Source organism: Halichoerus grypus, chromosome 11, assembly GCF_964656455.1.
Source record: "Halichoerus grypus chromosome 11, mHalGry1.hap1.1, whole genome shotgun sequence".
Classification (NCBI taxonomy): domain Eukaryota; kingdom Metazoa; phylum Chordata; class Mammalia; order Carnivora; family Phocidae; genus Halichoerus; species Halichoerus grypus.
In genome coordinates this window covers 103,717,348-103,744,586 of record NC_135722.1, presented here as the reverse complement: position 1 = coordinate 103,744,586, position 27,239 = coordinate 103,717,348, and the positions used below count along the sequence as shown (strand labels likewise).

Here is a 27,239-nt window from a genome sequence, read left to right as displayed (position 1 = left end):
CATTAAAGTAAAAAGTGATGGGGAGTTATCTTGGTATAAATGTGGCTTTTGAGCTCTAGATCCAGACTGCCTGGGTTCAAATCTTAGCTTTGTGCTCTCAGGAAATTTACATAGCTTTTCTGTGCCTTATCTGTGAAAGTGGGGGTAATAATAATAATAGTATTGCTTCCAGGTACTTTAGTGTTGTTGAGAGGTGTAGTGGGCAGAATAATATGCCTATAATGTGTCCACATTCTAATCCCTGGAAACCAAGTGTGTTACCTTACATAGCAGAGGAAAATTAAGTTGCAGATGGAATTAAGGTTGCTAATCAGCTGGCCTTCAAATAGGGAGGTTATGTGGGGTTATGAGCTGGGCCCAGTACAATCAAGAGGATCCTTAAAAGTGGAAGATGGAGGTAGGAGAAGGGAGTCAGGGGAAGAGATGTGACAACAGAAACGGTGTTAGAGAGATGCCATGTGGCTGACTTTCAAGGAAGAGGCCATGAGCCTAGGAACATGGACAGTTCCTGAAGGTGGAAAAGGAAAGGGAGCATTCTAGAGCTTCTAGAAACAAAATTCAGCCTTACTGACACCTGAACTTTAGCCCAATGGGACCACGTGGAACTTTTAAACTACAGAACTGTAAGATAATAAATTTGTGTTGTTTTAATTCACTAAGCTTGTGATAATTTGTTACAGCAACCATAGAAAACTAATACAAAAGGATTACGTGAGTTTCTATAAGTAAAATATTTAGAACAATATCTGGCACGTGGTGAGCATTCTAGAAGCCGTTATAATATTTTGGGTGGTGTTTTCTCCTACACTTTTCCATAAACAATAAGCATGTATTGGCTAAATATTATCTTAAAAATATGTGGGAAAACTACTTAAAAGGAGGTATCAGCAACATTAGTAATACATGGAAAGGAAATTTTTAATTGCAGAAGAACACAACTAATTCAAATATAAAATAGTACTAGGGGAACAGAAAAAAAAAAAAGCTTTCCTAAATTAAAAAGACTTTTTATATTATATGTTCTTCTCTTCCTAACAAAATACTGACAAGCAGCTGGGGCTGGAGCAGATTAAAGAGGTTTCATTTTGGATGTGTGATTTATAGACTATGAGGAAAACCATGAATCCATCTAGAATCCAGATGTAGGTCAGTAATCTAAGGCATGGAGTCCAGTAAGTTCCTTTTACAGACAAGGATCATAAAAGCTTGGAATTTCACTCCTAGTAAAAGCCTCTAGGAATTTGTGAATTTCGTTTTCATTCCAACAGAAAAGTGAGAAATCAAATTGTAGCAAGTCAACAGAGAGCACCCCCTCCCTTAATTCTTGGCTCAATCAGGTCTCCAGGGCACTCAAAAATTTCAATTCCATCCAAACACTTAGCGAGCATCTCCCATATGTATGGCCAGACCCTGTGTTAAGTAGCATTGAACTTAAATACAGACAGCACATAATCCATAACTTTTATAGTTGAAAAAAATACAGGCTCATTGTTTTAAAAACTTGGAACATTTACTACTCATGCTCAACTTTTTATTCAAAAATATTTCTTGAATGTCCTTCTGAATATATTTATATCATGGAATACTTTCAAATAGACTGCATGGTTTTTCAAATAATTCGTGAGAGAGGAACAGGAAACTTTGTAGCTTTTCTACTTTACCGCTTTGGATTTTTTTTTTTTTCAGATCATTTAGATGTTTGGCTAAAAAACTCAGAATATTTATAATTCCATAAGAATTATATAACAAGATGTTGGTCGAAATGTTAGATTTTAAGATACTACTTTTTAAAGTTTCATTTTATTCTTATTAATCAAAATAATGTACAAAAAAATCAGATACCCACCCCGCCATCTTCTTTGCCAATTCCAAATGCCCAGAAACAAATGCTTTCAATGTTTTTGGCTATTTGTTCTGGTGTTTGCTTCCACATTTCTAAGTAGGTGGTATATATATTGTTCTTTTATGAATTTATATATCGCTTTTTTATGAATTTCTACATGTGCAGCCCACCGACTGATTGCTACATGATGAGGTGATGAGATTCCACCTCTCAGCCACACCCCTCATCCTCTCACACACAAACACGTAAGTTCATCTTTTCCTGTCCTTCTGAAAGTTCAGTTGAGCCAATGTTTATTGTTTACATTTTATGACTATGTAAAAACAATGCAGAGTAGCTCCAGGTACTGGACTATAGTTTCATTTCCTTTCCTCTGTAATACTTTGCTCCCTGGAATTAGCCATTTCCTCAATTTAGCCCAATTGTTCAGTTCAGTGTGCGACTTCACAAATTCATTGCCCAACTCTGTGACAGAGCAGAATTCCAGCACAGCAGGATACTCATCAGCTGTGCAGTCTATCCCTTGCAGACATCCCTGCTGGATGGAGTTCTCTCCCCCACTGCTCTGAACTGGATCAGTTCCTCCAGAGAGCTGCCACTCATCACTTGTCCTGACTTTTGTCCTGGGTCACCCCTGGGAATGGCCTTCACCTTGTTCCTGTGTTTTCATCCCTGTTTCCACGGCACCTGGCCTACTCTCTTGGATGATGGCCAGTCCTTAGGGAAGCACATCCTTCAGGAGCTTCCCAAAAAAAGCATACTTGGGACAGTAACATGTTAAGAACTTGCAGGTCCCAAAATGTCTTTCTTCGACCTTTATGCTCGGTTATCGGTTTGACTGTATCTCAAGCTCTGTTTTGTAACTCAGTTGTCTCTAGCTTCCCATACTGTCTTCAGGAGTCTGATCCTATTCTGATTCCCAACTATTTATATGTAACCTATCTCCCCCTCTGGAGACTTTTACAATTTTCTCTATTGCTAGCGTCCTAACACTTTTATGATAATCTGCCTTGTTTTGCTTTTTTTTAAGATTTTATTTATTTATTTGACAGAGAGATAGAGAGCACAAGCAGGGAGAGCAGCAGGCAGAGGGAGAGGGAGAAGCAGATTCCCCGCCAAGCAGGGAGCCCGACGTGGGGCTTGATCCCAGAACCCTAGGGATCATGACCTGATCTGAAGGCAGCCAGTTAACCGACTGAGCCACCCAGGAGCCCCTTATTTTGCTTCCTGTTTTTGTTTTTCGTCACTCAGTTTGAAGCCAATCATGCTGCCTATTCTTTGAAACTTAATTTCTATGGTCTGGGCAATATTTTCAGAATAGGTCTTTAATAACTCTTTATTTCCTTGGTCTCTCTTTGTGAAACCTGTATCACTTCTATCTTTTGGAACTCCTCAACTGATTCTTTAATTTTCTTGCCTTTTCTCACTACTTTTAGGAGGCCTATTTTGAAGTAGTTTCTCAACTTTGTTTTCCAAGTCTTCCACTGAATTTTTAATTTCTGCCATCGCATTTTAATATCCAAGATCTTTCCTTTTTAAAGCAATCTATTATTTTTCATGGGCACATTTTCTTCTCTCATTTTTCTGAGAATATTAAAAAGGCTCAATCACTTTTTTTCCCATTTGTTCAGTTCACTGTTAAGTCTTTCTTCAAATATCTGGTGATTTAGGCTTTGTTGCAAGAGGGCCTAGGGACACAATTGTCTTTTTATTTATTTATTTATTTTATTTTATTTTATTTTTAAAGATTTTATTTATTTATTTGAGAGAGAGAGAATGAGAGAGACAGCACATGAGAGGGAGGAGGGTCAGAGGGAGAAGCAGACTCCCCGCCGAGCAGGGAGCCCGATGTGGGACTCGATCCAGGGACTCCAGGATCATGACCTGAGCCGAAGGCAGTCGCTCAACCAACTGAGCCACCCAGGCGCCCCACAATTGTCTTTTTAAAGACTCACAAAAAGTAGTCTCTGTAGCACTTCAGTCTTGGGCACATTATGTTTCCCAAATACAGATCTTCCAGTCTCATAGTTTAGACTTAGGGAGATGGTTGCAAGCTTTGTCGTTAGTACTCAGGAGGCCGAGTGGGGCTGGATGTGGGAGGTGTCACTTCCAGGTGCAGATCTCCACCTAATATCCTCTGTTTTCAGTGAAGTGTCTCTGTCAACCCTCAGCTGTTTATAACCTCTCCAACTTGAGAAGCTGTGTGATTCATCCTCTCTAGGTAGTAAACCTCAGACCATTGGCCAGAGTTGGGGAGGGGCAGTTGCCCTGAGGAAGGGGGGGGTGGTCTACCTGCTAATATAAATAAGGATTTTCAGCAATCCACCTGTTTTTAGCCCTGCCCTGCACTTCCTACTTTACCAAATACCTGCTGTCCCAAATCCACATGAGCCTCTATCAAATTCTGCCGGATGAGTCATTTGGCTTCTTACTGGCTTTCCACACCACAGGCTCATGTTTCAGATTTTTCAAGTCAGTTAAATCAGTTATTTCGAGTTCCTCCAAATTCCTGCTTCCAAATTTTTTGCAATGAGTTGTCAGATATAAATGTGTGCCTTTCGGGGCGCCTGGGGTGGCTCAGTCATTAAACGTCTGGCTTCGGCTCAGGTCATGATCCCAGGGTCCTGGGATCGAGCCCCGCATCGGGCTCCCCACTGGGTGGGGAGCCTGCTTCTCCCTCTCCCACTCCCCCTGCTTGTGTTCCCTCTCTTGCTGTGTCTCTCTCTGTCAAATAAATAAATAAAATCTTAAAAAAAAAAAAAATATGTGCCTTTCTGTCCTTGTAAATGTATGCCTTTTAGCCCAGAGTCCCTAGAGATACAAGTGGACATCCACACCCTGTATGTTTTGCTTTCTGATTACAAAGTCTGATCTATTGCACCCACTCCACCCTATCCCCATTCCCTAGGAAACTCCAGTCTTCACCTTGATGAAACCAAAATGTACATGAATCCCTGTTATTTCCAAGTTGTGGGACTGTAAGTGACTTTTTATAATCTCTCTCTCTTGCTTCATAATTTTTTTAGATTTCACATACAGAACATGTGTTAGTTATTTGATCATAAAAAATCTCATATATTTTTAAAGATATGTTCTTATCAAGCATCGAATTTTTTGGCACTCTACTCAATAGTCTCTGAAAATTTAATTCAGTAATTATTTTTTTAATCTGGCTCCTCAAATTAACATTTAATTTACAAAAGATCCAAACTGAAAATAGGCCAGGCTATATATCTTATAAGTAATAAGTCAGTAAAATTGCAGAATATTAGAGCTGGAAAGATCCTCAGCATCTAGCTACTCTGGTGATTTTTTCAAACTGTATCTCCATGAATCTTGGCGTTCTATAGATAAGTCTTGGGGCTACAGTAGAAGGCAAGGGGGAGACTAATTGGTAAGGATCCAGATCTTCCACCTTTTTTTTTTAAGATTTTGTTTATTCATTTGAGAGAGAGAGAGAAAACAAGTGGGGGGTGGGCAGGCAGAGGGAGAAGGAGAAGCAGAATCTCCACTGAGCAGGGAGCCTGATGCGGGTCTCAATCCCAGGACTCTGGGATCGTGACCTGAGCCAAAGGCAGACACTTAGCCAACTGAGCCACCCAGTCACCCCTGGACGATTCAGTCACAAGACCTCAACCTAATTATAAGAAAGGCCAGGGGATGTAGTCTTCCAGAATGCCTTAGAAAAGGAAGATGACAAAGGAGTTGATGCACAGATGATGAATGCGTTACTAGACTTCTACCATACCACCTCAGGGCATTTGCTGTTACCTTTTCATAAGATACTCTTTATGTAGTTTTTCACATAACTGAATCCTCCTCATCTTTCAAGTTTAAGCTTAGTTTTAATCTCTGAGAAACCTTCTCCAATAACTTTCACCAAAGTAGTCCACTCTGGCAGAGACTGCTGGTTACCTCTCATTCTCCTTTCTCCACTTCACCTTGGACAGAACCCTTACGTTTAGGCGAGGCTGTTGTCACCAGGATAAAAAACTATATTTCCCACTATACTTTGCACCAGTCTGGTCATGTGACTAAGTTTGGGCCACTAAGACAAAGGAAGAGTTTTGTAAAACTTTTGGAGAATTTCCCTGAGGAAATGGGTGGGCCTTCCTTTGCCCCTTCCTCCCTTCTAATTCCTTTATGTTGAAGCTTGGATAGATTCAGGCAACCATCTTGGGCTATGAGGCAGCACTCTAAGTGGATGGAGCATGAACCAGAATAAACCTATGTCCCTGGTAACTTTGTGGTGCCACCATAGTGGACCTGGGCTGCTTATCTCAGGGTTTCTTGCATGAGAGAGAAAAATGAACTTCTATCTTTTTTAAGGTACTATAATTTTATAAATGGCAATTTAATACAACCTCCTTATTATGCAGATAAGGAAACTAAGACATTATGAATATGTGACCGTAAATATGGAAGGCCAGGTTAGAGTCAGTTCTCTGATCTCTGTCTAGTAGTCATCACATCAACAGTCTTAATGTGAATATTTCAGGAAAAACAGAAACTAAATATACTGAATCATTACTGTGTGTGAGGCACAGAAGTATGAAGCATGCATAGTCCTTGCTCTTGTCTGTATGACAAATGCATAAATAAATAATTATGATACAATGTGGTAAGTAGTATAATAATAGAGATGTGCATATGCAGAAAAATGAAGAAAGGGGGTGATTTAATTCTGCCTTACATTATCAGGAAGATAAGAAGTAACATAGCAGTTGTGCCTTGACAGATGAGTAGGAGTGTTCCGTGTGTAAGAATAAGAGAGGAGTAAGAGAGGTATAGTAGGCAGATAAACACTATTTAGGTCCTTGTATACAAACACTGGACTAGATCCATAGGCAGGGAAAGTTCATACTATGATAATTACTGCACTGGATTTTTAAAATTTATTTTTTCTTCCCAATAGAAGCCAGATTTCTTTTATTGGGATTGACTCTTTGACAATACCTATAGACTGATGGGACCCACCCAAAGTTCCACTCACCCTTGTCCATGCAGAGCCATGCAACCCAAGCTAAGCCACTTAGACACGCCTGCCTTGTACCCTGAATCTTAAGCAGCAAGAAAAGAGACCACACATGGTTGTCGCTTCAGTCATCAACAGGCTAGGGTCTTCACTATAACGTTCCTGCCATGAGACTGTCTTATGGCCTCTTTAACCCAATCTCAACCCAACCCAAGCCCCCAGGGTAGTTTGGCTCTTATCCTTCTTCCTGTCCATTCTGAGAGTCCTCATTATTCTCTGACATATTTATTTTGCTTAAGTTAAACAGGATGGTTTCTTAAACAGGATGCTTGAGACAAAGAAATCTAACATATAAAGTGTCCCAATATGAATCACCAAGGTTAGAAGGAAATGTCTCTCCCCAGCTCCATATTGTTCCAGGGTTGAAACTGGGGTGTCAGAAGTTACACACTATTGTTGGCTCTTACACTAAGCTACATTTACCAACCTAGCTTTTTTCAGTAAAAGCTTACTGACTCTTTTTATGTTATTTCTCAATTGGTTCAGAGTTTAATCAGGGAAGTTGGAGCTATTTATTAGGCTTTCTCAAAGACCCCAACCACCTATACTACCACAGTTAACTTATAGGACAACCTAGTGGGGGGGAGAATATTATCAATGTCCCTATAAACAGCAAGAAACAGAGCCCAAGTGACAGATCCAAGGCCAGAACTCTCATTTCCTAACTCAAGATCCCATGTTCTTTCCTAAAAGGGATTGTCCAGCTGGCTTTTGATCCTATTGTTGCTGTCCCAAAACTTTTTCTATTTTACAAATTCAGAGGAGTTGGTAATCATTTTATCTTTGTCAAGGCAGGAAATTCATGCTTCCCATGAGGAGTCTTAGACCTGACCCAGATAAAACTAAATGGTCTTTATCTGGATTCTTGCATTCCTCTGGATTGGTGGAGAAGGAGCAAATGCCGAGAAGGAAGTATGCTTAGCACAGCATACAATGGACTTCTGAATCTTCTGTAATTAAAAAGGGATTTCGAGAATTTATTTTTATCAAGATCCTCAGATGATTCAGAGAACACATTTTTTTGAGATAAATGATCATGTTACCAAGAGTAATAGGAGATATTATTAAGGGTTGCATAAATACTTGGAGAGTGACAAAGAATTTAAATGATGCGGGATAGAAAAATTTCCTTCTCCTAAAAAATGAAAGTTCAGATTAATGGAACAAAAGATATCTCAACTATTTCATCCCAGTGCTTCACAAAAATACACAGATGGGCCCTAAGATGGGGGTATGAAAAGGAAAACACATTATTGACCTCTTTTACATTCAATCCTGATTTTAATGTCAAGTGAAATACAAGTCAGGTGGAGTGTGAAGTGCATTCCCAGAGTCACCTTTCTAGATTCACACATAAACTCCAAGAGAAGATGTCAGCAGCTCACATTCTCAGCCTTCATTCTACCTTTATCAGTAAGGTTTTGCTCTTGTTCAGGGATTATCTATAGGTTGCCATCTCTGTAAATCATCAAATCGTGCATTTCAACATAGATCATCCATCCCAACTACTACACTTAATCAGCAGATAAATTTACACTTAGAATGATAAATCAGACACACCCAGGCCCAACCAGCTAGTTAGGGGCAAAGTCCAGACCCGGCTCTTACCTACACAGGACGTTGAAAGGAGAAACTAGATTTTTTCTTTGTTGACACTTGTATATTGGGAAAGAGATGGGTGAAAAAGATCAATTGCCCTCATAGTGATACCAAAATTACTTTTGGTGGCTGGTGGAAGAGAAACTGACTTTATTTGGGAAAATACCTGTGTTATCTCAGGCTGCTATAATAAAACACCATAGACTGGGTGGTTTAAACAACAGAAATGTATTTTCTCACTGTTCTGGAAGGTGGAATCTGAGATCAGGGTGCCAGCATGGTTGTGGAGGTGGTGATGTGGTGATGATGGTGATGATGAGGTGGTGGTGGTTGTGGAGGTGGTGATGTGGTGTTGGTGGTGGTGGTAATGGTGGTGATATGGTGAGGATGACGATGGTGGTGGTAGTGATGATGGTGGTGGTGATGGTTGTGTGGTGGTGGTGGTTGTGATGATGGTGGTGGTGATGGGGTGGTGGTGATGGTGGTGATGGTGGTGATGGTGGTGGTTGTGATGGGGTGGTGGTGATGGTGGTGGTTGTGATGATGGTGGTGGTGATGGTCGTGTGGTGGTGATGGGGTGGTGGTGATGGTGGTGATGGTGGTGGTTTATGATGATGATAGTGGTGATGGTGGTGATGGTGGTGGACGTGGTGGTATGTGGGAAGAGAGTAAGAAAAAACAGGGAAGGCAAGAAAGGGGGGCCACCAAGCTGATTTGAGGCTGAGGCACCTTGTGGTATGAAATGATCATGGAAAATCCCCAGGATGAGGTGTCCAGAGGACTTTCAGGTACAGGACACCTATCATTCAATTTTAAGTTTGTTTACATTTGCTTTGGAAATAACTCCTCCTCTCATCCTCAACATCCCAGGCTGATTTGACTACACACACAATATGCCCTGTGAAGTGAGTCTTTTTGTGGAAATCAGGGAAGAGGCCTGGTTTTATATCTTAGCCTTCTGTAAACCAGAGATGGATATGACAAAATGATTTGTAAACTGAAGAAGACCCAAAGATGACCAGGAAACTACTACCCCTCATAGATCTACAGAAGAGTAAAACCAATTTTGTCTGGTTCTCAAGAAGCAGAGAGACCCCAGCTAACATGGGCTAAACAGGTAAAAAAAAATATTGCAGGTATTTACTCAATGTGAGGTTTATTTAGAGATGATCAGAGCCCATCCTTAGAAGCTGTTATGTGGAGAAAGAATCCCCTCACTGGATATATTAAGGTTATGTCAAGGCTCCCAGCTCCCTGCTGAGCACTCCCTAGTGAGGCAGCTGTCTGCTCCTTCTCTCTTAGTCAGCAAGAAAGGCTGAGGGGTTTTTTTCTTTTCTTTTTTTAAGGTTAACATACACATGGAGTGTTTTCTTTGTTTGAGGGTGGGGGGAAAGGGGAAAACCTTTAAGTACATCATCTTTTCTTTCCCGTAAGTGATCAAATAGTCTATTCAAGTATTTTCAAAGTGGTTACACTTCTGAGGCACGAGTCTTTCCCCCTCCCAACCCTGAGGAAAGATGATTCCAAATGCAATAAAATGGGCTCCAGAGACATCCGTTTATTTATTCCAAATATTTCAGCTAATGAGAAAGCAAATTTGAGCTCCCTGTCCTGGGGGGCTTTGCAGCCAAACTCTCTGGCAGTGCTCTTGGCATGGGCACCCCCGATCTACTCCTTCTGCCTCCAAGGCCCCATGGGGCCCACTCTCTCTCCAAGTTTCTCATTAGTAGGAACTCCATCACTCACGTGGGATGCAGAGGCCTCACCCCTGCTGACACTTTTATCGTGCTCGCCTTGCCAGCCTCTCGTCCCCTCTCGCGCCCCAGCCAGTACTCCCTCTCTGCAGGACTCCCTCCCACTCTGTCATCCTTCTGTGGGGCTCCTGGCAAGAAGCGTCCTTTGATGGATCCCACAGACCCCTGACCTCACTTTGAAGTCTCCACAGCTTAATCAAACACACCCACCTCAAGACTCAGCATTGCCCCTTTAACTGGCTTACCAAACTCATTAGGCACCCTGGGGGACCCCGTTTGTCTCCTGTATGACAGAATAATAAGTAGGTTTGGGGGGAAAGAAGGGAAGTGAGTGTTGTATTGTTGGACATGCACCACTAAGAAAGCAGAGCTTCCCCTTGGAAGGAAGTGGGGACAGCTGCTGCTGATGGCCATTCCTCCTCCAGCTCCCACAGAGACCACAGAGCCAGGCTTTGGGGACAGAGAGATGTGAGTTCAGCATGAGTCTGATCTCAGCTTCACTGGCTGTGGTTGACCTTGGACAGTAACCACCCCTTAAGGTCACTGTCAGAATTAACTAAAGTACGTAGCACAGTATGTGGTAAATAAAAAAATGTGATCTCAAAAAAGCAAACTATTATTATTTCCAATGGTCAACCTCAGTGAAAGGTGAAGGGTTAACTGGCCAGTTCATGGAGACCCACTTCTGTACTCCCACTGAGGTTGTTAAGGAGGCATGACTTCATGCTGTTTATGATGATCCTGCCTAGTCACATACCATTGGTGATGAGTGCTTGAGGGCCTCAGAGCAGAGAACAGTCATAATAAAAATGACCATTTATTTTTTTTAATTATGTTATGTTAATCAGCATACATTATTACATCATTAGTTTTTGATGTAGTGTTCCATGATTCATTGTTCGCGTATAACACCCAGTGCTCCATGCAATACGTGCCCTCTTTAATACCCATTACTGGGCTAACCCATCCCCCCACCCCCTCCCTTCTAGAACCCTCAGTTTGTTTCTCAGAGTCCATAGTCTCTCATGGTTCATCTCCCCCTCCGATTCCCCCCCCCTCTTTTTTCCCTTCCTGCTATCTTCTTCTTTTTTTTTAACATATAATGTTAAATAAATTTGTTTCAGAGGTATGGGTCTGTGATTCAACAGTCTTACACAATTCACAGTGCTCATCATAACACATACCCTCCCCAGTGTCTATCATCCAGCCACCCCATCCCTCTCTATTGCCCACTTACCTTGGGCCAGGTACTGTACTGAACAATTGAAATATAATACTACCATTTTGGTTGGTATTATATCCCCACTTGACACTAAAGGAAACTGAGACTCTGAAAATTTGCAAGCTTTGTTTAAGGGTCTTATCAGTCAGAGCCCTGACAGGAAACAGTACACCCATCTATAAGACATGGTGAAGCACCCAGAAACTAACAGAAGTGGAAAGCTGTTATCATCTCTAGGCTTAAAGGGGCTGGGTGGTGGGTAGCAAGGAGGAATGATGTTATCGTACTCCTGGGAGAGTCAGAGCCATAGAAGAGCAGCCACACAACAGGACCAGTGGCCACAGCAAGGAGGCAAGGAAGGACAGGAGTAAGCATTGGGTTAAATACCCTATTAGCTGAACCCAATAGGAAGCCAGAGGACAAGTAAACGGGATGTGGTGGTCCATAGTGATCAGCCTCCCTGGGCACAGGGAAGAGCAGAGGAGGGTAAAGAATGGATGGCAGGTACAGGGATGCCATGGAGAATAACCAAGTCACTCAGCACCTCAGTGGGAAACCTCGGACCTCACTCAACTCGTTTGTCCAACAGCAAGTCGTCTCCAGCACCTGGAAGATATTCGTGCAGTCTTTTAAGTAAATAAGCAAAGGGAGGGGCGCCTGGGTGGCTCAGTCGGTAAGCGACTGCCTTCGGCTCAGGTCGTGATCCCGGAGTCCTGGGATCGAGCCCCACATCGGGCTCCCTGCTCAGTGGGAAGCCTGCTTCTCCCTCTCCCACTCCCCCTGCTGTGTTCCCTCTCTCGCTGTCTCTCTCTCTGTCAAATAAATAAATAAAATCTTTAAAAAATTTTTAAAAAATAAGCGAAGGGAAATTACGGAATGCTATAAAAGAGAATGATAGAACTGAATAACTCTGAGTTTGAACCCAGGGTCTACTACTGGAACACTTTGTGACCTTGGGCAAGTTCACTCAGCCTTTCCAAGGCTTAGCTTCCTCATCAGTGAAACTAGGAGACTAATCATCCCTAGGGCAGACGTCCAGGGTAATGGGTAAGTGAGATAAAGGAAAGAAAGTGGAGAGACATTGTCACAGCAGCTACAAGAGCAGACTTGGGAGTCAGCCTGCCCAGGTTCAAGCCCTCGCCATGTTCTCTGAGCCGAGTTCACCTCTCATTGCCCCACGTGTCTCCTCTATGAAACAGAACAATGAGAACACTAACCATACAGATGCACTATGCTGATCAAGTGACTTAATCGATGTACAACTTAAAGTTACCCAACAGTTCATAAGAGCTCAGTACATGTTGGCTATTTTTACTCAAATGCTTAGCACACTGCTTGCTGCACATTAAGGAATATTCTAGAGTTCACCTCCAGGTGGGTGGGAGCAGGATGAAGAACATTTGTATTCCCATGTCTTTGTTTCTCTTCTCTCCAGAGCACTCGGAACCCATGTCAAACTGAGATTCAAACATCAATTCAAAGAAATATGTGCACTCCTATGTTTATTGCAGCATTATTTACAATAGCCAAGCTATGGAAGCAGCCCAAATGCCCATCAATACATGACTGGATCAGAAGGTGTGGTATACATATGCAGTGGAATATTATTCAGCCATAAGAAAAGAATGAAATCTTGCCATTTGCAACAACATGGGTGGACCTAGAGGAAATTATGCTAAGTGAAATAAGTCAGATGGAGAAAGACAAATACTGTATGATATCTCTTATATGTGGAATGTAAAGGACAAAACAGACAACCAACCAAGACAGAAACAGACACATAGATACAGCAAACAAACTGTTGGTTAACAGAGGGAGTTTGAGGGGGCAAGGGACTAGGTGAGATTTGAGAGGGGAGGAGGAAGGTTCTTAGGCTGACATAAGAAATGGTGAATTTGGATTTTTGTTGTTTTGATCCAGAAGAGAACCATAGAGGTTGCTGGGATAAGCTCTGTGCTTGACGGGAAGCGCCGGAAGTCGCTCTCGCGGGTCCACATATGAGATCCCTATGTTGACCTATTTCATGTTTTTCAATTGCTCAGAGGGGAGTCTTTATGTTGTTCCCCTCACTGCTTGTCTCCTGTCTTCTCCCTGAGGGATCCTTATAGATCATATGGATTCTTTCCCCCCAATAAGCTTATCTAATTATTCTCCTTTGATATTTTCCTTGAGATCTGAAATGAACACAGTTCCCAGTTTCTGTCTCCAGAGTTTGGCCAAAAGAGATTTTTTGCTATTATTGACTTATCTAATTCCTACTTGTTTTGAAACATGACAGCTGAAAATTGAATGGGGAGATTTTGCATATCATCTTCAGGGAAGTTTCTTTATTAACATTTTCAAGTAAGCAATAAAGAGTTTTCTCTTGTTACAACAGATGGTAATGTTGCTTTATAGTTATGGAAGTCGGTGCTTCACACCTCACTGGCTCTACCCCTCGGCGCTCGAATGCTTTAGTATTTTTTTTGTGGGCTTTGCTAAGCACGAAAGAGAGATCATTCAGTATTTAAATCATGCCCAGTGCTTAGCACCTAGTAGGAGCTCTGTAAATGCTGTCTGAATAACTGAAGGAATCAATCAATTGATCAAAGCTCAAAGAATACTTTTTACACAGCACATGTCAACAGATACAGTGACTAGGCCACAAGCATCTTTTGAACTGATTATGGATAAAATCGTTGAAAGCAGAGTTTCTGGAATTCTCCTTCTGGATCCAGGTCAGGGCAGCATGTAAGTTGCCCTCTTTCTTGCTTCTGCTATCTGTCAAGGGCAAGTAGTGTTACTTCAGCACCAATCACCTTGGTCAAGGTCATTAAGTTGTAGCCACTGTGCGTTCACTTTGGGAGCCCCCAACTCTAGCACACCAATGAGGCCCCATCTAATTGGACCCCACTTCTTGGCAGCTACTTTTTTTCATGGCTAAATATTCTCCCTACCTATTTGTTGAGGTGTCACAGATACCCATACAACAGGGAGCGCAGAAATGAGGTGTAACACATCTAAATCCCTCCAGCACCAGTAAAGTGGACAGTTGAGGCAGCACAACATGGATGTGGCAGCCCAACACGTTGACATGTGATTATTCAAGAGGTTGTAGCATTCATTGCCTCTCCATGGAAGTTACCAGAATGAAAAATAAAACATTTGGGAGCCTTTCATAGAATGTGTTTTTATGGCAGCATAAAAGTGAGAAATGCTTATTGTAATCAAGTAAGCAATAAAATATATATAAAATACACACTAAAAGTCACCCTTCAGCTCCTACCCTCCCCCTAATCGGCCATTCCCAATTCAAATGACCACTGAGATTACCATGATCAACAGATTGTGATTATCCTTTTATTCATTTTTCTATGCACACACCTTCTTTTTATACAACTAGACTATACTATACATTCCCTGAAACGTGTGCCGTGTTTGGTTAACAGACATCATTTCAAGTCAGTATGGAGAGATATGCCTTTTTCTCTAATGGATTTCACATACGGCATTGTAGGTTGATTCTAGTTGTTTGTTGTTGTTGTTTGGGAGATTTTTTTTTTTTTTTTTACCGTTAAAAACTACGTCATGATCACTTGTGTACATACATCTTTGTGTGTTTATTTGTAGGATACATTCCCAGTAATGGAATTGCTGGGTTAGAAGGTAGGCACATTCCAAATTTGGATTGATATTGCCAGTTGCCCCACTAAATGGTTATACCAACTTCTTCTCTCAGAAACTCCTTTACTTGGTATTTTTTCCTAAAAATGAGGGTGGAAAAGATGGAGAATGAATGCCAGGAACCTTGATGAGGGAGGTGAAGAAACAGCAAGATCCAGGGCAAGTCCCTTCACCACTGTGTCTCTGGCTGAGTCTGCTGACCCTGCCGCGCCCCCCAAGGAGCTGATGACTAACACCTCCCACCATGTCAGGACTTGAGGAGCCGGTTTCTCTCCATTACAGCTAACTTCAAAAAAGAAAGAAAGAAAGAAAGACTCTGAGAACATCTTCTCATCTACCTGTCTGGTTTTGTACAAGGATCTCCGTACCTCACTCTAGGAGATGAGAAGCCTTTCGGACAAGGCTTTCTTTCAAAAGCAACAAGTACAAAATAAATGGTGGAAATTTAATTCTAACAGTCTTTTAGAATTCCCAGAAGAAACAAGATCCAGTGCAATAGATGATTGAGTCATTCAGGCAAAATGGGGTTAAGGGGACTGACATCGATAAATTGGCTTTTTCTGGCTTCCCTAGCTACATTAATAAAAATCTCATGGAACATCTTAACCCTATGCTTGTCAAGCTCTGAAGCAATCCATTGCTATTTCTCAGCTTGGATTTTTCTCTGAGTGGAACAAAAAGCTATCTGATCCCAAGATAAAATCCCACAAGTACCATCACCTGCTGCCAAGAAACTTTCTCCTTGAAAAGTAGGAATAAAAATTAAGCTTGTAAAGGAAAAACAAATGCCAGAAACAGGAAGGCTTGCCGCTGGAATGTTCTCAAAAGGATCACCTTCAATTTTTGGAAAAACTAGCAGGTCCATTGGCATCTCTTGTCCTGTTTCTAGTATCATGGTTGCCAACTTTTTCCCTCTTTTGAGAAAAGTAAATCTATCTACATGACCCAAAGTGGTCCATACCAGCCTGATGAATTGACTGTCACAATCCTAGAAATGAGAAGGTCTAGGAGATAGAAGTTGATTCTTATTATGCACAGTAGTTAAAGGCGCCATGAACCTTAAATTCAAGAATACTGAGTCACGGCTCCCAGGGGAAATGCACGTTAGGTTCCTGTGAGCCATGATCTCATTTTTATCAACAGATCAATACATAAGCATGTTGGATGTGTGTTTCTGTTTAAAGATGCCTTATTCTGTATAGAATTGATTAATATTATGTTATAGTGGCCGTATGTATGTTGGATAGATAATTGCTGTATATGAATATGGTTGCTCATTGACATTGGATTCATGGCCAACAGCATGACTAATTCATGACTGAACAAAGCTTGTCACACATCTTTGCTCCACGGGGCCCATCACAGCCTTCCTGTGCTTAGCAACATGAGGCTGCACTTAGCATTGTACTTTGGGGCCATTTCAAACAACGAAATTACCAACAAAGAGTACAAAAATGTGAAAACATTTGGCACTTAATACGCCATGAGAAGGACACTTGTCTCCCGTAGGAGAGCTAAAGCAAGCGGGCCCGAGCATCGCCGTGCTCTCCCTCAGCTGGGTAGGTGTGTGTCAGTTGACTCACATGTTTTGCTGCACTGTGTGTGTTTGCGAGGGATGACTAAAGTGCCAGAAGTATTGATTTGGGGTTAGACAGAAATATTTGCCAGCAGATGAATTTGCAAACATGGAACCTGTGTGTTCCGTACACAGGATCGAGTGTATTTCCCGCTCAAGCCAGATCAGCAGATCAGACCTCCCCAACGGGCATCCGCCCCCTTGTCCTCCCTAACTCCTCTGGGTTGGCCCAGTTTGGCTTGGATGACTCCCACAGATGGCGCCCCTTTGTGAAGGCACTGAACAAGGCGCTGAGGAGAGGTGTGGACCAGGTTGTGCAAATAACCCTCTCTCCCCACAGCTGCTTATCATCTGCTGGGAGAAGAACAAGCTCACAAGTAATGATGGTTTAAGACCTAGTTTGGTAAGTGGTGTTCCAGGCTAATGAGGTGAGAGAGATAGTAGATTAAGAAGGTGGACAAGTACTTCCTACAGTTTTCCTTCATATTCTTTATTCTTAATTAAATCCTCTTATATCACAGCACAAAAATAATAATTCTTTCAAAGGGGGGGGCCTGCGTGGCTCAGTCGATTAAGCATCTGCTTTCGGTTCAGCTCATGATCCCAGAGACCTGGGATTGAGCCCCATATTGGGCTCCCTGCTCAGCAGGGAGCCTGCTTCTCCCTCTCCCTCTGCCCCTCCCCCACTCGTGTTCTCTCCATCTCTCTTTCACTCGCTCTCTCTCTCTCTCTCAAATAAATGAATACAATCTTTAAAAAAAATTCTTTCAAAGGGAATACCGGAAATAGGATTGCCAGATTCAGCAAATAATAATACAGGACAGAGAGTTACATTTGAATTTCAGATAAATAATAAATGATTTTTTAGCGTAAGTATCTCCTGTGTTTACACTAAATACTTTATGCTTATATGTTAGCGTAAGTGTGTCCACTGCCATGAGCAAGACAGGCTAACAGCTGAGAAGGGGATGAGTCTGGGAGGTGGGTGACGCATGGGAGTCGGGGAAGGACAAGAGGAGGGGAGGTCTTTCCTGTCTGGCTCCCCTAATTCCTACCTGAAAGTCACTTGGATTTTGCTGAACTTCGTTTCCTTTATCTTTTCCTTGGGGATAATTGCTTCTTCCCCGTAGACAATTAGGATAACCAACTGAGGTAATGTATGTAAGTCTCCTTCCTGGTGCCCCAAAATAAGCCGTAGTTATTACTCATATTATTCCTGCCTGAGGCAGGAGAAAGAACCAGCACTTCTGTGACCATCTGATGTTTCGTTTCGTTTTCATTCCCAAGGCTGTTGTGGCCCAGGAAATGTCACCATAGAAAGGCATCATCAATTGCCATTTTTTTCGACCTAAGAGAAAGTAGCTTGTTTTACAGTGGCTCTCATTTCCTGAAGGCTGAGTCTCACCACCAAAAGTAAAAATGTCAATTATCTATCTTCTTGTACCACATCTCATATCACATCTGGATGTTTGGACACGTCTAAATGTCAGTTTTTCCAACCTGAATACAGACGCTCGTTGATTTTGTAATATATGGCTGCAAAACTCCATTTGGGTTACTTTATACCCTTACTAGCATTCCTAAAGTGACTTTCCACACATTTGATTGATTTCTTGCTTACTCCCCTTTCAGGACCAAGCAACAAAGGGTTTGAATGATGAAGGTTCAAACCAGGGATCCTGGCAGCTCACTCGGTGACTTCTCTCAAATGGAATCAGTGCCTTGTGTTGTTTTTCTTAGTTAATCGTCATACCTTGAGAACTCAGCAGTGTCGGCGAAGTTTTTCAGCAATAACAGTGGGATTCATTTGCTCGTTCAGCAAGTATTTTTATAGCATGTGACTCCAGGGGGTCAGTCACTGTGCTAGGCACTGGAGAAACGTAATAAACAACAAAAGAATAGAAATCTCTATTCTTTTTGAGCTTACAGTCAAGGGGGATGGACAAGAAAGACTGATAAATACATACTAACATTTGATCTTGGTTAAATGTTTGTAATACATGACAGATCCTCTGTCAGCAAAGGAGCTTAGAACTCCAGAGATAAATGGAACAGGGTAGGAACATGGGCATAGGCCTGCCCACAGCTGTCCTCCACCAGAATGGTATAGACTACGTATACTTCATCTTTAGACCACATACAAGTAGGCAACTGTCAAAATAGGCAGCAGGATTGGGCTGAGCTGGTCGGGCTACCAGAGGAATGCAGGCAGACCAGAGGCAGGACTAGATGTGGCAGTAGGGATGAGCATCTCAACCCTAGGTGGTGTGCAGAGCAGTTCTACCCCCCCCCCCCACAAGCCAGGCCAGAGGAGAGACACTGTCTTAGATGGCCTGCGTGAGAGGAAAGGTCACCTAGGGGTCAAGACAGAGGCCCAGGTCCTACCGTAGACTATGAGAGAGACAGCCTGACCCTGGGGCCAGGCATTCATTCATTTTAGAAATATTTATTAGGCACTCACTATGTGCATACACTGTTCTAAGTCCTGGGATGGCAGCAGACAAAACTCCCTTCCTTGTGAAGTTTGCACTTAGAGGTAGATAATAAACACCATAGATAAATGAGGCAAGGAAGGAAGGTAGGGAACTCTGAGAAGATGTTAGCAATTATAAATAAAGTGGTCAGGGTAGGCCTTACCGAGATGACAGCTGTGACGGGAAAGAGGTAAAAGGGGAACGGGAAAGAGGTAAAAGGGGAACGGAGGTGGCTAAACAGGGAGGATAGGATGATTGCAGGTGGAGGAAGCAGCACGTGCAAAGACCCTGAGGCAGGCGTGTGCCTCAGAAACGGTGGGAAGATCAGGTGGCTGGAGTGGAGGAAGCTGGAGGGAGAATAGAAGTTGTTGAGGCCAGAGAGGCAACAGGTGGATGGTGTGCGGAGTAGAAGGAAAAGGAGGAGATACAGAAGTCATGGAGAGAACTTCTGCTTTTCCCGTCAATGACATGGGACGCCCGCTGGAGGGTTCTGAGCAGAGGACCACTGTGGTCTTAGGTGGAAACAAGCTCGCTCTGACTGCTGTGTAGAAAGTAGACGGCAGAGGAGCCAGGGCACTTTCTACGCGGGACACATCAGGTAGGTCGGTGCCCCCGGTACGTTCCTTTGTCTAAGAACGAGATGGATGACAGAGCCAGAGGCAAGGCAGTGGCTGCGGCAGATGGGGACAAAGCCACCTCAGCTGTGGGAGAACCAGGCCGAGAAGATAGGGGTCACAGAGATTGGTGGCTCTCAACCTCAGGTTCACACACATCGCCTCAGGGAGCTTCTGAAAAGGTGATGCAAGACCCACTTACTTATTCCTGGGTGGTGTGTTTTTATTAAGCCTCCCAGGTGAGTCTAACGTGCACCCAGGGCTGAGAACCACGGTGGGGACCATTGCAGGCTGACACACACTTCGTACATTTCTTAAATATTTATTATGCCCAGCTGGGAGCCGCTCTGCCTAGCACATAGGAAGTGCTCAGGGGATGTTACATTATTAACAAGGGGGAGGTCGAAGGTCCTTACCCTAGGGGGTGACATGATCATATCAATGGTTTGGAAAGTTTATCTGACAGCAGTGGGTACAATAACTGTGGCTGGGAAGAGGACCCGGCAAAGGGGAGAACGCTTAGAGCGAGGGTCCTCAGTCTTTAACGAGCATCAGAATCACCGGTAGGACTTGTTAAATCAGCCATTGCTGGGCCCCGCCCCCACAACCTCTGGAGGAGGTCTGGAGAGGGGGCCTGAGAATTTTCATTCCTAACAAGGTCCCAGGCAGTGCTGATGCGGCTGGTCTGAAGACCAGAGCTTAGAACCACACCGCATTAGCCTTGTGTGTAGCAAACGGTCAGGTGAGAGGTGAGGAAGGCCTGACCCAGGTGAGAGGCCATGGAGAGAAGAGAACAGGCTGAGGGGTATTGTGCAGGTCAGTTCAATAAGGACGTTGCAATCGATTGGCTGGAGAGAGGGCTGGGGGGCGGGCCCAGGAGAGGAGGAAGTCCACCAGACGCGGAGGTCCAGATGTGGATGAGCAGCACCTCTTTTAAGTCATTTATGTTAGTTTCTTTGTTAAAAGCAAAAGAGCTTCTTTGTTTTCACTGTACAAGTTTTTGCTTTGTTTTCTGTACTAAATAGTACAATAAATTCCCCTGCCTTGTTTTATCAAATAAAAGAATGCCTGCCAATATCTCTTAGGCTAACATTATAGCTCAATTCCAGAACATCTTGTAGTGGTTATTTCTAACGGGTTCTGGAATCTGTACTTAGGGTACTCCGTGCCTTAACCAACCCACATTTGAAATTGAATTGCTTGTGCACCAGCTTATCAAGGTTATTATGCCTGCAGAATAATTTATAGCAGATGCAGAGCAGGGGGCCCATCCTCTGATACTGTAATTATCTCAGCAATCTATAAACTCAAAGGAGTTTATAGATTTATAGCAAGAAATGCTGTGAAAAGTTTCTATTTTTGACGGACTTTTCTGGTAGATGGAGCAACACAAACGGTTTAAAATGTGTTCCTCATGAAGAGATAAGATGTTGAAAGACCCTGTGATTTAAAAAGCTGGTATCCTGTTGAGGAGCTGTTTAGTCGATTTAATAGTATGTAATTTGGAGAAATGGTACAGACGAGATATCCTTTTTTTGTTATCAGACTAGAGAATCAAGCATGGTGTTCAGACCACCTATTGATAAATTGTACTTTTCTGGGCCTCGCCTCAGACTTTCTCGATATCCTGTGGCCTCAGAATCTGCATTTTAAAAAAGGACCACAGGTTTAAGGGCTGCCCAGAGGGAGTATACTTTGGGTTCAAGCAAAGGAAATCTATGCTAAAAATTAGAGCAAAGAAGCTTCACAACATGGGGGTTTTTTCCCATAATTCTATTTCTACTCACAGTATACATAATCATATTTCAGAGCAGAAAACAGAGGCTCACCCAGTCCCACACCAGCAGCTTGTCTCTAATGTGTCAGCGGAAACTCCAACCAGAAGTCAGGTCATCCTTCTCTTGAGTCAGTGCTATTTTTACCACATTTAATGGGACATTTATGTACTTGATCATTTTGTGTGTGTGTGGCTGTCACCATACCAAAGCCTTTATGGTTATCATACAATTTAACTTGTTTGCCAGCTACAAATTATGTATTTGTTACCTAAAAATATAGGTGAAACCAGTTTGAGCAGAGACTATGAAACCCTTAGGGTTCTTTCTGCACAAGTTTTGGGACCTCCCATACTTGTCTTCTGAAATGCATTCTGTCTTTTCCTGACACTAACAGTGAAGAGCAAGCCCTTTATTTTATTTTTCATTCAGCTTTATTGAAACATAATTGACATATGATAAACTGCACATATTTAAAGTATGCAACTTGATTACTGGTGACATATGACTATATCATAATTGAGAATTTATCACCACAAGTTTCCTGGCGCCCTCTGTAATTCCATCTTCCCCTGCCTGTCCCCCCCGTCACCAGAAACCATTGAACTGTTTTCTGTCACAATAGATTTGTTTATATTTCTAGTTTTAAATATATGGAGTAATATGGACTCTTTTTTTTTTCCTGGTTCTTAATGAAAGAATTGCTAAATGATAGCAATTTTGAGATTCATTCACGTCGTCGTGTGTACAAATAGTTCTTTTCTTTTTATTGCTAAGTAGAATTCCACTGCATGGATCTACCATCATCTATGTAGCCATTTACGTATTGATGGCCAGCAGCATTGCCTGCCATATCCGGCTGCCATAAATAAAGCAGCTGTGGCCATTTACACACAAGTTTTGTCTGAACATGTTTTCAGCTATGTTAGGTAAACACCTAGGAGTAGAATGGCTGGGTCATTTGGTTAGTATATGCTTAATTTTTTAAGAAAGTGCCAAACTGTTTTTCAAAATGATTTTCGTCCTTTTTCAATTTCCGCTGGCAGGTGTTATGAGCATCAGTTACTCTACATCCTCAAGGACACTGAACACAGTCAGGCTTTCTCACTGTAGCCAGTCCGGTGCGTGTTCGCGATGATCTCACTGTGGCTTCAGTCTTCAACGTGTATCTTCGAATAAACAGAACTTAAGACTGGAAAATGTGACTCTGGTTTTCAAAGAGAAGGAAAGAAAGGGATAGAAATAGAAGCCAGTGGAGCCAATACCAGTCCCTGTCAAAATTCCAGAACAACTAATCAACCAAGTGGTTAATAAATATTTAGAAGACTGAAAGTATCACTAGCTGCCCACCTGGGCATAATATTAACAATTCCTACTTAGTGAAGATCATTAATATTTTGATAAGACATTATTAGATCAGCAGATAAGAGAGATACTGTAGGTGCTAATCACCAGATGCACTCAATAAAATGTAACAGTTGCTTTTCATTATGGGAAATACTTATGTGTTCCTAGGTTTTCAAATCACGGGCACTTCTGTGTCCTCCTCTGTCTCCCAGCCTCGTGTGTGCCTTCACTTTCATTCTGCTGCAGGGTCTCTTCATTTGTTGTTGGATTATATCCAGGTCCCCCCACAGCCCCGTGTTTGATGGCGCTCATTTCTGTTCAGTGTGTACTTTTCCATTCGCGATGGCCCTCTTCCAATCTCCTACATGTTTTTCCATTTAATCTAGTTGTCAGCTCAGAATATTTTATGAAAAGTCACTTATACATTTCTTCCCCATAAATTGTTATAATTTTCTAACTGGATGGCCTAAACAGCATGGCTTATCATATATGCTTATTCACTACCCTATCTACGGAATGTTCAGTTTGGGGGCAATCTGGTTATCCTGGTCCAAAGGTCCATATCTGCTAATAGATAATGGTTGTCTTTATCCCTTTAATGCCATGGATATTAAACTTGATTCAATTTTAGCCTTATTTTCAATTTTACTTCTGCATCTTAATCCTAAAGCAGTTCTGAATTTAAGCAGATCATAATCTACATAGAGTCTCTTATTATTAAAGTTGAATAGCTTCCCAAACCTGCTTTAGTTGTCAGCAGGAAGCAAATTAGAGAGTTTTCCTAAGTGGGGGGGAGGAAAAAAAAATATCCTTATAGATAATGGGCGATCATGGGATTTTTTTTACCCCAGAATGTTCCCAAGATGCTTCCAGAAATCACAGGATACTGTGCCTTGCTGCATGTTTCTAGAGGAGAAAATAATATTTAAGCAGGGTCAAAATGAGTAAATTTTTATCTTCTCAGCCAACAGAGAAAACTAGAAAAATTGCTTATTACTCTCTTTTTCCTAAACCAAGAAACTAACAACAAGAAACAAGACAGCCCCCTTCCACAATGGAAGGGACCAGTAAGAAGACTCTGTGAGGTCACTGAGCCTGATGTTATTAAAAGAGGAATCCCTACTGAAACAAATAATGCAATATATGTTAAGAAAGAAAAAAAGAAGAAGAAGAATGTAGCAGGAGGGGAAGAATGAAGGGGGGGAAATCAGAGGGGGAGAAGAACCATGAGAGATGATGGACTCTGAAAAACAAACTGAGGGTTCTAGAGGGGAGGGGGGTGGGAGGATGGGTTAGCCTGGTGATGGGTATTGAGGAGGGCACGTTCTGCATGGAGCACTGGGTGTTATGCACAAACAATGAATCATGGAACACTATATCTAAAGCTAATGATGTAATGTATGGGGATTAACATAACAATAAAAAAAATTAAAAAAAATAAAAATAAAAATAAAAGAGGAATCCCTAGCAGTAAAAAAATAAAGCCTTATTTATCCAAAGGATACAAAAATGGTGATTCGAACGGCACACGCACCCCAATGTTATAGCAGCATTACCAACAATAGCCAAAATGTGGAGAGAGCCCAGATGTCCATCGACAGATGAATAGATAAAGAAGATGCGGTGTGTATACACACACACACACACACACACACACACACACATATACACGATGGAATATTACTCAGCCTTCAAAAAGAATGAAATCTTGCCTTTTGCAACGACATGGATGGAACTAGAGGGTAGTATGCTAAGCGAAGTAAGTCAGTCAGAGAAAGACCAATACCATATGATTTCACTCCTATGTGGAATTTCAAAAACAGATGAACATAGGAGAAGGGAAGGAAAAATAAAATAAGATAAAAACAGAGAGGGATGCAAACCATAAGAGACTCTTAACTATAGAGAACAAAATGAGGGTTGCTGGAGGGGAGATGGGTCGGGGGATGGGGTAACTGTGTGAAAGACATCAAGGAGGGCACGTAATGTAATGAGCACTGAGTGTTATATGCAACTGATGAATCACTAAATTCTACTCCTGAAATTAATTATATGCTATATGTTAACTAAATTGAATTTAAATAAAAAATTAAATAAATATTAAAAAATTAAGCCTAAATAAATAAATATAAATAAATAAAGCCTTTATGTGGGCACGAAATCAAGGCTAGTTTGGAGACTGTATAGCTAGAAATGTAAGAAAATTATGTTTTTCGTACCTTCTATGAAGATTATTTCCCTTGGATTACATTAATACATTTTTTAACATTCTAAATGTATTTAAGAAGTAAATTTGCAATCCCTGAAAAACAAGATCACATCCAAATAAGTCTACAGGTATACCAATTGTCCATTCCCAACCTGGGAGGCAGTAAGTTTTTGATTTTGTTTCTTTGTTTATTAAAATCCTATAATTTGAACTAGTAGAGTGTACAGAAGCATTTTTCAAAATATAGTTTTAGTATCATAATAAGCAGAGGGGATTGTTAAATGTAGATCCTTGGGTTCCCTGCAGACCTCTTGAATCTCTGGGGTTGGAGTCTAGGAATCTGCGTTTTTATCAAGCCTCCAGGTGATTGATGTGATTGTTGAAGTTTGAAACCTTCAAAGAAGATATACTGTAGGTCCAGTTTGGTGCTAAGAGATCAGATCATTACATTCACAAGAATAAGCTGAATATTTTTTAGTTTGGAATCAAGTTGTAGTTTGTAAATCATGCTAATCTATTATCTTAAGCCTACTTATAGCCTGGGAATTCCCTACGGATGACTGGAGATTTTATTAAGCTGAACTTCCACTATGCACTATAGAAAGCCCACCACATTCAATTGCTTGCATATGAATAGCTACATTATGATTTGTCTTTATACTTTGGTGCTTTGTGAGCAAAACTTTGATGGGGTTATGGGACTAATTTATCTTAAACTTAACCTGAAAACTTTCTGGGAAAATATGCCTGGTACACTACCTGACATATAATAAGCACTCTGTAAATATTTACTTAATGAAGAAATAAATGAAAGAATAAATGTTTGCTCATTTAATCTTTTCTGCCCCTTCTTGCCCTCCAGTATATCTTATAGTAATTAATATTGTCATCCACCCAGATTTCCAGGCTAAAAATGGGAGAGTTATCCATGGAAGCCACCTTCTCATTTACAAATGATTGATTACTAAATCCCCTCATATTTGTACCATCTAGAATTTTCTCACTTCCCTGGTATTTCCCTAGTTGAGTTATGTGAGATGTTATATATTAGTAAAAAGAATGATAAATCAAATGTATAAGGATAATGAGCGTATGTGTGCCTAAGAATATATCCTATAAATATATAAGCATTGTCCTGCAGAGTACAAATCAACTAATTGAAGATTTTAACACAACCCTTTCAGAAACTTTTAAATCAAGCAAAAACAAAAAACCAAACAAGCAAAAGATTATAGACTTGAATAACATGATTGATAAGATCAAACCAACAGACGTATAGAATTTTATACCCAACAGAGAATATGCATTGTTTTTGAGCAAACATGGAATATTTACAAAACTCTGTGTTAAATTACAAATAATCAGCATCACACAGACTATATTCTCTGCTCATCATGCAATAAAATTAGAATCCAGTGACAAAAGACCTTTTTTTTTTAATCTTCTATACCTGGAAACTAAGTAACATACTATTAAATAACCGTTGGGTTAAAAAGAATACCGTAAGGAAAATTACAAAATACTCATAACTGAGAAACAAGGAAATACTACATGCCAAAATTTTTGGAACACAGTTAAACAAGTACTTAGTGGGAAATTTCTCATTTGGAATACGTTTGCTGGCAAACAAGGAAGACTGAAAAAAAATACTAAGCATTCAACTCAAGAATCTGGAAAAAGGAGCAACAAGCACACACCCCCAAAGGACCAAAAAAGGAAACAGTAAAGATAGGAGGGAGAAATCAGTGAAAGAACAAAAGAGAAGTAGAGAAGACTAACTGTCTGAAACTGGTTCTATGAAGAAATGTATAACAGAAACAAACCATTGGTAGAGAGGGTGCGACTGTGCAGGGGTGAGGAGCCCAGCGAGGGAGAGGCGGCGCTCAGGGCAGAGATAGATAACTACAGAATGAAAGGGAGTAGTAACTGTAATATATATAATAGCTTTTAACTTTCAGTTATACTTGATGTAGTATATTATTACACATATCTTTCTATTATATATTGTACTTATGTTATTGTAATTGAACGTGTATATAGAAGCATATAGAATCATGTGATACAGTGTATTTTTACCTTGTATGTAATATATATCATATATTATGTATATGTTATATGTAGTATCTCA

At 41.3% G+C, this 27,239-nt stretch overlaps 1 protein-coding gene and 1 long non-coding RNA gene across 9 annotated transcripts in view; both read left to right on the top strand.

Moving 5' to 3' along the window:
* POU2AF2 (POU class 2 homeobox associating factor 2) overlaps positions 1–27,239 on the top strand; it is a 484,065-nt gene that overhangs the window by 354,005 nt on the left and 102,821 nt on the right. The gene's annotated exons all lie outside the window — the stretch shown is intronic.
* LOC144379553 (uncharacterized) lies at positions 18,322–23,191 on the top strand. The gene is made up of 2 exons (XR_013442717.1): positions 18,322–18,386; positions 22,602–23,191. It is a non-coding gene; the product is annotated as an uncharacterized LOC144379553 (long non-coding RNA).